This window comes from Saimiri boliviensis, chromosome 2 (genome assembly GCF_048565385.1).
Source record: "Saimiri boliviensis isolate mSaiBol1 chromosome 2, mSaiBol1.pri, whole genome shotgun sequence".
NCBI classification, from domain to species: Eukaryota; Metazoa; Chordata; class Mammalia; order Primates; family Cebidae; genus Saimiri; species Saimiri boliviensis.
Window position 1 is genome coordinate 110,049,534 of NC_133450.1, and position 12,334 is coordinate 110,061,867.

Here is a 12,334-nt window from a genome sequence, read left to right on the forward strand (position 1 = left end):
AATTCATATGGAAACAAACAAGAGCCAACATAGCCAAAGCACGACTAAGTAAAAGGAACAAATCTGGAGCATCACACTTCCTGATTTCAAACTATAAGGCCATGGTCACCAAAACAGCATGGTACTGGTATAAAAACAGGCACATAGATTAATGGGAACAGAATAGAAAATCCAGAAATAAAACCAAATACTTACAGCCAACTGATCTTCAGTAAAGCAAGCAAAAACATCAAGTGGAGAAAGGACACCCTTTTCAACAAATGGTGCTGAGATAACTGGCCAGCCACATGTAGGAGAATAAAGCTGAATCCTCATCTCTCACCTTATACAAAAATCAACTCAGGACAGATTAAAGACTTAAACCTAAAACCTGAAACTATAAAAATTCCAGAAGATAACACTGGAAGAACCCTTTTAGGCATTGGCTTAGGCAAAGATTTTATGACTAAAAACCCAAAAGCAATTGCAATATAAACAAAGATAAATAGCTGAGAGATAACTAAAGAGCTTTTGCATGGCAAAAATAACAGTCAGCAGAATAAACAGTTAACTCACAGAGTGAGAGAAAATGTTCACAATATATACTTCTGACAAAGGACTCATATCCAGAATCTACAACAAACTCAAACAAATCAGTAAGAAAAAATCAATCAACCCCATCCAAAAGTGGGCTAAGACATGAATAGACAATTCTCCAAAGAAGACATACAAATGGCTAGCAAATAATTTAATAAATGCTCAACATCACTAATGATGTGGGAAATGTAAATCAAAACAACAATGCAATACCACCTTACTCCTGCAAGAATGGTCATAATCAAAGAATGTAAAAACAACAACAACAACAGTAGATGTTGGCATGGTTGTGGCAATTAGGGAACACTTCTACACTGCTAGAAGAAATATAAACTAGTATGGCCACTACGGAAAACAGGGCGGAGTTCCTTAAAGAACTAAAAGTAGAATTACCATTTGATCAAGCAATACCACTACTGGATATCTACTCAGAAAAAAAGTCATTATTTGAGAAAAGATACTTGCACATGCATGTTTATAGCAACACAATTCACAACTGCAAAATCATGGGACCAACCCAAATACCCATCAATATATGAGTGGATAAAGAAACTGGCATACATATACATGATGGAATACCACTCAGCCAAAAAAGGAATAAATTAGCAGCATTTGCCATAACCTAGATGAGATTGGTGACTTATTCTAAGTGAAGCCACTCGAGAATGGAAAACCAAATATTGTATGTTCTCACTGATATGCGGGAACTAAGCTATGAGAACACAAAGGCTTAAGAATGACACAGTGGACTTCGATGACTTGGTGGAGGGGGGGAGGCACAAGGGACAAAAGCAACAAATACAATGCCGTGTATACTGCTCAGGCGATGGGTGCACTAGGATCTCACACATTACTAAAGAATTTACTCATGTAACCAAATACCACCTGCACACCCCAATAACTTGTGGAAAATAAAATAAAATAACAAAGAATCTTTCTATGAAGTATTTGTTATGCACTAGGCATGGTTCTAAGAGGTTTACATATATTGATTTATTTAATATTCTCACCAACCACCCTCAGGGGACACTATTGTCAACCTCATTTTACAGATGAGGGAATGAGACGTAGAAAAGTTAAATTGCTTACTCAATGTTACACATAATATGTGGCAAAGACAAGATTTAAAGTAATTAATAATGTGACCGTATTTTAGGGGAAAGTTCAATTGACTTGAGGAAATAAATGTGAAATGCATCAGCATTTTCTTTGTGTTTCAGCAGATAATGCATTGTGCCTCACTGCCACTGATGAACCACGTAGGAAGCTAGGCGAGAACAAAGCCGTGATTAACCAGCAGTCTGCTGGTCAGGAGAAGGGTGAGAAGGTGCCAGTGGGGTCCTACCCATTCTCTATGAGCTTATCTAGGACTCTCCAATCTCTCTACTTTCTCATTCTGCCTAATACAAAATACATTACAAAACCTGTCTTCCTGAGACTAAAATAATTCACCCATGCTTGGTGTCCAGGGCCCACGTTAATCATGTCTGAAACTTGGTTTAACAAATGCACAATGAATCATCATCGCTTTCATCTCTTTAAACTATGACACAGTCATTAAAACATACCTAACTTGACTTCAAGATGCGCAGGGTAGAGAATCAGAGGGTTGGATGGGCATGGGGAGCTGGGTGCAGGCTCAGTCTCATCTGGCCTTCACTTGCCTTCCTCTAAGCCAGATTGCCTGACGGGAGGAGCAGTGTAACATCTGCTTCCAGTGATGAAAATCCACCCTACCAACAGAATGGCCATACATTGAGAATAGGGAAGTACTGAGTTCTGAAACTCAGTACTTCATGAGTGAAGACTCATCCCAAACTCCTTCGATGTAAGTTTACTATCTATCTGTGGATGTTATCAGACTACATAATCTTGTAAATTTATTTAGACCATCTTTCAGTTATTTTGAGTGAGTTATGCTTTTTCAATTAGTTGATGGTTGTTTTTTTTAAAACTGGGAAGAAATGCAGATAACTGTTTTCTCACCATAAACTGAGCACATATGATGCTTCAAGCCATATAAATGTTTCATGGGTTTTGTGAACTGTACTGGTAGGAAGAGAATTCTGACATGTCACCTCATAATTCTTTGTGTAAAATCAACATGACAACAGCTTGAAATTGAAATCTAAGTTCAAACCTGATTAATAGTTTCATAAAATCTACAGTGGTAGTAAGTGATTGCAGGAAGGAAAAAATTATCTGGGTAGTTTTCAGCCATACTGATGTGTACAATGAATCTAGGGGTGATTAAATGTTAAGTGCATAAACAAATGAGCTAATATGTAAGTGGAATGTTGATAAATTATTGATCGATGGCCTAAATAGTACATACGACTTAGTTATATCACTGACTATCTAGATGATTTTGCTTTCCTGAATTGGTTTTTCTAGCTCCATTCTTTCCAAATCATCAGGAATGCTTGATTTACTACCTGGCTAACCAGGAGCTCACAGGTATCTTCTCATCCTTGAGCCAAGGGCCTTCACTCATCACTGTTTCTTTCCTTGATTATTACTTGCAAGTGATAAATGTACTTGCTTTTCATCATCTCTTCTTCCAATACATGCCCCATGATGAGAAGGACTCAGCCTGGCTTGTTATTCCCATAAGGACAAAGGCCAACTAAAAATAAGAAGCTCGACTCTATGTAAAGGACTGAATTGTGCCCCACACTAAATTTGCATGTGGAAGTCCTACCCTCCAGTGTGACTTTATTGGAAGAGAGGGCCTTTAAAGAGTTAATTAAGGTTAGATGAGATGACAAGGATTGGGCTTCAGTGTGATAAGACTGGTGTTCTTCTAAGAGGAGAAAGAGACACAAGAGATCTCTCTCCCTGTGCATGGGGAAAAGGCCACATGGGAGGGAGTGAAAAGGTAACTGTCTCCAAGATAGGAAGAGCAGTCTCACCAAAAGCCAACCCCACTGGCACCTTCGTCTTAGACTTTCGGCCTCAAGAACAGTGAGGAAATAAATATCTGTTGTTTAACTTACCCAATCTGTAGTATTTTGTTAGAAGCCTATAATTACTAACTGACTCATATATTCTCCATGTTAAAAATAAGAAAAGAAGCACCTTTTGCTTAGGGCGTTTATTTTAGAAAGCTTGTACATCTTTGTCATATTGAAATGTATGTAAATAGTCTTAAAAGATAACTTAGTCTCATTAATTTTAAGACCCAAAGATGCTGTTCTGAAAGCCTGGGAATCAACACTTTGAAAATTATCAAGGAAGATAACACCTCCATTTCTCAGGTTCAGTAGGAGGCTGGGAGGGTATGTTCCGCAGGTATCTTACTCCAAGTTGCAAGACAACCTCCTTTTATAAAGACATAAGAAGTTTATTTTTTTCTTTGGAAAAGCCAATTGTCTAACAGAGACGGTTACCCCAATTGCTAAGAACGTTTAAAATGAAAGGTGTGTGACAAATGGGACTGTAAAGTCCCCTTGAGGACAAGTTATTGCTTACCTTGAGAATTTGTATGTTAAAGGTTGTATCTGCTTTTTATATAAAAAGGTGAGAGTTGGTTTTTGTTTTTTTTTTTCTGTCTTTGCAACTGCTGAGCTGATTTCCTGAGAAGTGCATCTCACTTTGGTTTCATGCTAAAAGAAATAAAGGTTATTCAATTAGAAAAAGAGGAAGTCAAATTGTCTCTATTTGCAGATGACATGATTGTATATTTAAAAGACCCCATTGTCTCAGCCCAAATCTCCTTAAGTTGATAAGCAACTTCAGCAAAGTCTCAGGATACAAAAACAATGTGCAAAAATTATGAGCATTCCTGTACATCAGCAACAGACACACAGAGAGCCAAATCATGAGTGACCTCCCATTCACAGTTGCTACAAAGAGAATAAAATACCTAGAAATACAACTAACAAAACATGTGAAGGACCTCTTCCAAAAGAAGGACAAACCACTGCTTAAGAAAATAAGAGAGGACAGAAACAGATATAAAAACATTTCATACGCATGGTCAGGAGGAATCGATATTGTGAAAATGACCATACTGCCCAAAATAATTTACATATTCAATGCTATCCCCATAAGCTACCAATGACTTTCTTCACAGAATTGGAAAACAAACACCTTAAGCTTTATACGGAACCAAAAGAGAACCTACATAGCCAAGACAATCCTAAGCACACAATTATGGAGACATCATACTACCTGACTTCAAACTGTACTACAAGACCACAGTAATAAAAACACCATGGTACTGGTACCAATGTAGACCATACGGGACAGAACAGAGGCCTCGAAAGTAACACCACACAGCTACAACTGTCTGATCTTTGACAAACCTGACAAAAACAAGCCATGGGGAAAGGATACCCTAGGTAACAAATGGTGTTGGAAAACTGGCTAGCCACATGCAGAAAGCTGAAACTGGATCCCTTCCTTGCACCTTATATAAAAATCAACTCCGGATGGATTCAAGATTTAAAGATAAGACCTAACACCGTAAAAAACCTAGGCAGTACCATTCTGGACATAAGCATAGGCAAGGACTTCATGACTAAAACAGCAAAAGCAATGGCAACAGAAGCCAAAACAGACAAATGAGATCTAAACTTAAGAACTTCTGCACAGCAAAAGAAATTAGCATTAGAGTGAACTGGCAACCAAAAGAATGGGCAAAAAATTTTGTGACAGAGATGAAGAGACACTTTTCAAAAGAAGACATTCATGCAGCCAACAAACATGAAAAAAAAAGCTCATCATCACTGATAACTAGAGAAATGCATATCAAAACCACTTTGAGGTACCATCTCATGCCAATTAGAATGGCAATCATTAAAAAATCTGGAGACAACAGATGTTGGAGACAATGTGGAGAAACAGGAATGCTTTTACACTGCTGTTGAGAGTGTAAATTGTTCAACCATTGTGGAAGACAGTGTGGTGATTCCTTCAGGATCTAGAAATAGAAATATTGTTGGACCCAGGAATCCCATTATTAGATATGTACCCAAGGGATTATAACACTTTCAATTATAAAGACACGTGTACACATATGTTTATTGTGGCACTGTTTACCATAGCAAGGACTCTGAACTAACCCAAATGCCCATCATAGATAGACTGGACAAGGAAAATATGTCACACATACACCATGGAATACTGTGCAGCCATAAAAAATAACTTCATGTCCTTTGCTGGAACATGGATGAAGCTGAAAACCATCATTCTCAGCAAACTGACACAAGAACAGAAAACCCAACATTGCATGTTCTCACTCATAAGTGGGTGCTGAATAATGAGAACACACAGACACAAGTAGGGGAACATCACACACTGGGGCCCAGGGGCTGAGGGGCTAGGGGAGGAATAGCAGGGTGTGGGCGAATTGGGGAGGGATAGCATTAGGAGAAATACCTAATGTAGATGACGGGGCAATGGATGAAGTAACAACCACCATGGCATGTGTATACCTATTGAACAAGCCTACATGATCTCCACATGTATTGCAGAACTTAAAACATAATATTTTTTTCTAAAATATAAGTGGATGGTGAACAATGAGACCACATGGACACAGGGAGGGGAACATCACACACTGGGGCTTGTGGGTGGTGGGGGAGGGGTGGGGAGGAACAGGCAGGGGTGGGGGGATTGGGAAGGGATAACACGAGAAATACCTAGTGTAGTTGATGGGAGGATCAGATGCAGCAAAGCACCAAGACGTGTGGATACCTATGTAACAAAATGCACGTTCTGCACATGTACCCCGGAAATTAAAGTGTAATAATAGTATTTCTTTCTCTTCTACCTTCGTGGAGAAGTTTTCTTGGTTGGGGGGAGATTTCGTTTTCAATTATGTGTCTCTAACACCTCCCAGTCTCAGTGAGAATGTTAAACATATATACATATATACATATATATGCATATGTATATGTATATATATATATTTATATATATATGTATATAAACATCTTCTAAATTAATACTTTATCTCTTCATCTGTATTAGTCCAATTTGCATTGCTGTAATAAAGGGATACCTGAGGCTGGGTAATTTATAGGGAAATAAGGGTGATTAGACTCATGGTTGTGCAGACTGTCCAAGAAGCATGGCACCAGCATCTGCTTCTTGTGAGACCTCAGGGAGCTTACAACCATGGCAGAAGGCAAAGGGGAGCTGGCATCTAACATAGTGAGAGAGGAAGCAAGAGAGAGACGGGGGCAGTATCACACTTTAACAACCAGATCTCAGTGAGTGAAGAGAGCAGGAATTCAGCCATTACTGTGAGGAGGGAACCAAGCCATTCAGGAAGGATCTGCCCGATGAGCCAACACCTCCCTCCCAGCAGGCCCTACCTCCAACACTGGGGATCACATTTCAACATGAGACTTGAAGGGCCCAAACATTCAAATGATATCACCATCTCTGTTACTACTGTATCTACACAGGTAATGAGGGGTTCTGTTAGACTTCATTACATCTTAATTCTGCTGCCCATATCAGATAAACAATGGTAGGCTGGTAATGAGGAATCAGAAGTAGAGGCCAAAAGTGGTTTTACTCAGATGGCCATAGCATCATTTTAAATGTTTGGAAAAATTAGATTTCTTGGGTTAGTGCACTGATTAGTGGAAAATGCCCTGTGCTTGCAGTTGGAAGAATGTGGATCTGAACTCCGTTCCACCCCTGACTCTCTCTGTGAGTCTTACCAGTCTCCTAATTTCACCCTGAAGCCCAATCTCCTCATCTGAAAACATCTCTTGTTTCTTCTAGGGTCACTGAGAGACCAGATGAAATATTACAGGTGTGCTTTGCGTGATGAACACTTGTACCCTAGTGTTTTCTTAGTATTCACTAACCTTGCCATCTAAAGGGACTGACATTTACCAGCTAGTTTCCAAAGGGGCTTACTCCTAAAGGAAAGGAGAACTGATCTTTCCATTTCCAGTTCATCTGTCCATTCTTCTACTCCTTTAAACTTCTTCATAAAGACTTTCTTGCCTTTCAGCATTATATTCTATCTTTAATAACATAGGACATGGTGCTCACAGTTTTGCACATTTAATTTGTTCTGCATTGGGGGTTATGGTTCCTAAGGGAGATGCCCTATCAAGTTACCCTGTCTTTTCAGCTCAAGAATTCAAGGTGTTTATAAACTGAGGAAATACAATGACTTCAAGTGGAAAATAAAATGAAGAATAACTGCATACTACAAGATAGCAGTGCAATTTAGAGCTAGAACAGGCCTAGTGTGTTCTAAATCTAGCATAAACACATTTTATGTTATAAATATGGATTTTAAGTAAAAAACCAAGCTTTCTGTTGTGATTTATTTATTTAGGTTTCTCTCTAATTTGGTTGAGGTCTCTCTTTAAAGGAGGCCAGAAGCCAGCCCATCTCCAGGAGAGCCCTGGCCAGGAGGAAAGGAAGGCTCTGGGGTGTCAGTCAGGTAAGGCACAAGGAGGAGGCAACACCAAAACACAGGAACAGAAGAAATCTCTAACTTACACATCCTGGAGAAGGTCGGGGAGCGTCTGGAGGACGAGGGGCAGTCTGAAGGCCGTGAGGAACCAGAGAGCAGAGGGAGGGCCTGAAGCTTTCTTCTCGGGCTTTCCCGTGAGGGTGTGGCTTTGCTGATTTAAGAGAACACGTGGAGCTGGGCTTATTTACAGGGCTCTGGTGTCGACCATTAGGTTTTATCATGACCAGCAGCTGTGTGATGGGTGGGTTCTGACTCAGCGGGATGGGCCGCATCACGACCACTCAGGGAGGGGGAGGGTTACCCAGATCGGAGGGGATACAGTGAGACTGGGCTTCAGACAACTTAGGTCAGGTCTGAAAATGGATGCTGAGGCAGCAACTATTAAACACATTTATGGCAGCTTTCCCCGAAACCTGGCTTTTAAATCATTTATATTACACATGAACAAAAACTAAACTGAAAATATTTGGAAGTAACCCCTTTGGTTTGCACTAATAAGCGGGAATCAAGTTTCTAGGTTGTCCTGTTTTAAGTCAAATGACAATGTTATTTAAGTTCTCCTATTCGTAGGTTCTCCTATTATAAGTAAAATGACAATGTCATTTCATCTTAAAGCTAAGATACGAAAATAGAGAGGGAAATATGTAGCCCTTTACCTGAGGTGTCAAAGTGTTTCTGTTCATAAAGGCCGTTTTAAGTTTTAGTTTCAGATTGATCTTGTTACTTTAGTGCAGTCTAGGTGAAAATATTCTTTTGAGGCTGTAAGACACATGTTCCCATTTGGAAAAAAGATATTTCATTGACCATATATGTTTCTACTATGACTGTCGAGTGTTTCTTTTATCTAGAGGTTTATATTGCTAAAGAAGTTGCGTATGGTTACAGTTTGCAGCCAACAAGTTACCCTGAATTAGCACAGGTGGCTCTTGCTATAGGAATGCTGTGGCGTGAGGCTTAACCATAGTTCTCATATTGTGGTTCCCGAACCAGCAGCATCAGTTGTGTCTGAGAACTTATTATAAATGCAGATTCTCAGACCCCACCCAGACCTACTGAATAAGAGACTCTGAGTGGAAACCAGCAATCTGTGGCCCAACATGCCCTACAGGTGATTCTGGACTGCACTAGAGAGCCATCAATTTAATGTTACAGAAACCCCTTTAGGGTTTCTGTAGCACATTGCTTCAGTAATATAAATGTTGACTTTATTTTACTTAATGGCATATGTGATATAAATGGTATATTAATGTCATATAAATGACTATAAATGGTAGCACATTACTTAAATAATATAAATGGTCAACATTTTAAAATTCTTTTAGCTGGTACTGAAAACCACCATCCTGTTTAACAAGGGTTCAGCCTAACAACAGTGGTGGTCATCACAATTCACAGTTTTGGCCAGTTGGTCCTGTTCATAGACACAGTCAGTGATTCACCCAGAGGACTCACAATGAGTTGCAAACACGTCCCTTCTGCAGAGCTCAGACCGGGATGCCTTTTGAGGTGCTAACTGGCAAAATAAGTTAAATGTCGTTGCGATTTACCCTGCCCTCATCTTCACCCTCATTCTGGGTCTTTGCTTTCCTTGAAACAGTCGCTTTCTCTGTGACCTTATTTATCCTCTCTCACTGTGTGCCCTTCCTCAAACTTGCAGAGAATCCACAAGATTCAGTAATCACCTTCTGAAGGTAGTTTCAGAACTGACTGCTCTCTTAGCTATATCTCTATCTTAGTAAACACAGTCACTTACATGTCCTCCTGTTAACATCAGCACAAATAAATAAAACTGAATGTGTGCCTCACATCAGCTTCCTATCTGAGCGTCCACATTTTTGTCAGTGGGAGGTTGCACAGATCTACAAGTTACCCTGATTCCCCTTTCTCCTTTGCTGGCTTGACCCTGGAATGAGCTATAGATTTTCATAATATATATCATATTTATCCATTTCTCCATTACTGTATTTAGAATGTAAACACCGGAAATGGGAAACTGTTTTCCAAAAGGCCTTCTTCTGTCCCTTTCTTATTCCCTCCCTCTCTTTCTTCCCTTTCTCTTAATTCCGTCCTTTTTTCCTTCTCTCCTCCTTTCTTTCCTCCCCTTCCTTCCACAAACAGATGGCAAAAGAAATGATTTAGCTCCTCTCCTTCTAGGCGTCCCACTGACTAAGAGCAGCCTTTGCATTCTTGAGCCTCAAAGTTCTCCACGTTCTGCTGACAATCTACTTCTTTCATCTCCCCTCCATCCACTTCCTGTATTGACTCTTATTGGGTCTCAAACTCAGACACACCGAAAAGCCTGATTGAAAGAGATATTTGAGACCAAATCCTAGGGTTTCTGACACAGTAGTTTCATGGTAAATCCCAAGATTTAACATTTCTGAAAAGTTTTCATGTGCTACAGATAGAATGTGGGTATCTCCCACAAATTCATATGTCCAAGTCCTAACCCCACAGTGTGTCTGTATTTAGAGATGGGGTCTCTAAGGAAGTCAGTCAAGTTAAATGAAGTCATAGGGTTGGGCCCTGGCCTGATGAGATTAGTGTCCTTATAAAATAAGGTGTTCTTATAAAATAAAACACCAGAAAAAGGAAAGGAAAGGAAAGGAGAAAGGAAACGAAAGGAAAGAAGAAAGAAAATGAAAGGAAAGGAAAGGAAAGCAAAATCAGATGTGGGTGTAATGCACACTAGCATGAGCAGGGGTGCGGTGTTGGTGGCGGATAAGATAATCAGGGAAGCCTTCTCTGTGAATGTGATAGAAGTGAGGGATGAGCCCTGGGAACTAATTTGAAGTTTCTTCAAATGGTTGCAAGTAGATTTACCGTATGACTCAGTGATTCCATTGCTAGCTATATGCCCCAAAGACCTGAAAACAGGTGTTCAAACAAAAACTTGTATGCTCTTTAAATGTGTCAAGATCATAAATATGCAGGAAAGTCTTGGAAACAGTGTCAGGAAAACTGGATCAGAATGAAAAAACATATTTTACTCCCAAGCGGGGCAAGAGGTAAAAGGTAAATGAGTTTGTGAACTGAATTACCATGTAGGAACCATGCTGATTTCTTGATCTAGGGGTTATGCGGTGGTAACCTAGGAGAGTTTCCACACTTTGGATAAAATATACCGGAGTATTTTGTGGGATGTTGTAAATCTGGCACAGCAATAACTGGTGGGGACTCTAAGAAAAGAAACAGGTTATATTTTGCACTGCTACTGGAAGTTTCCTAGAAGTATGACATTATTAAAAAGTAAATTACTTTTTAAAACAACCATATCAATACTATGCCAGAAAAGCAGAGACGTCACCAAAATCCACTACAGAGGCTACTCTTCATCCAAAGCTGTGAACCCTTATAAAAGCCTCAATGTCAACCAACTCCACTTAGTAGATATTATTATACTTACTAGTATTAGAGGCTGCTGTGTGGACACATTAGTTTTACTGCACAGTGTGGATATTAGTGTTAGGGCATAGTGTACATATTATATTGGTGTTGTAGAACAGTGCAGATATTACATTAACATCAGGGAACCATACGGATAGTATTACATTAGCATTGGAAGCAACAGTGTGGATGTCAGATTAGCGTTAGAATATTATATTGGTGTGGATATTATGTTGGTGTTAGGGTACGGTATGGATATCATAGTAATGTTAGGGCACGGTGTGATTATTATATTAGAGGCCACTGTGAGAACATATCTTAGCAGCCACTGTGTCTGGATATTGACAATGATATCAGGATGTAGTCGTAATGATGGGATTTGGGGATTTCATTTTTCTAGATGAATTTCTTCCTTTGCTGAGTACTCTAAAGACTCTCTTCTCTGCACTCAAGGCCGTGGAAAGGAAGCTTTTTACTCACCAATGAACAAGACTTAGTTGACACCACCGTCGTGCTGCCCCGAGGAAGTCTTCGGGCACCTCAGAGGGAAGTTGGTCAGGGGTGGGTTCGTGCGCCCTCTGGTGGCACCAGAGCTCAGCACAGATACTCTTGCTCAGTTTCTCAGCAGACGTGCACCCCCGCCTGGCTGTCCTGAAATACCTATAAAATTCAATATTGAGTTTACTCAATGTAATAATTTTAGAAATTCAAACCAAAATGAAGCCCACTGTAGCCATTCCTTCCCAAAGACGGTGATGGAAGACTTTGGAAGCCATGTAGAATCAAATGAATATATACACAAATTAAGAAAAACAAAAACCTACTCAAAATAGTCCAGAGACTGTAATTTTAAATGCAAAACTATAAAAAATCTAAAAGAAAATCTATATGACGTTGAGTTTGGTGTTGACTTGTAACACA

General features: G+C 39.7%; 1 long non-coding RNA gene across 2 annotated transcripts in view; it reads right to left on the reverse strand.

Annotated features, from left to right (window-relative positions):
* The window catches only part of LOC141583639 (uncharacterized), a 29,032-nt gene extending 16,972 nt beyond the window's left edge, over positions 1-12,060 (reverse strand). Inside the window, exons 1-3 of one of the 2 annotated variants that reach the window (XR_012516396.1) lie at positions 11,894-12,060; positions 4,048-4,181; positions 2,145-2,309 (exon numbers count right to left, since the gene is read on the reverse strand). This is a non-coding gene — a long non-coding RNA (uncharacterized LOC141583639). The remainder of the gene's footprint in view (positions 1-2,144; positions 2,310-4,047; positions 4,182-11,893) is intronic. The other variant, XR_012516397.1, reaches the window with a different exon arrangement.
* Between the last annotated feature and the right edge of the window lie 274 nt (positions 12,061-12,334).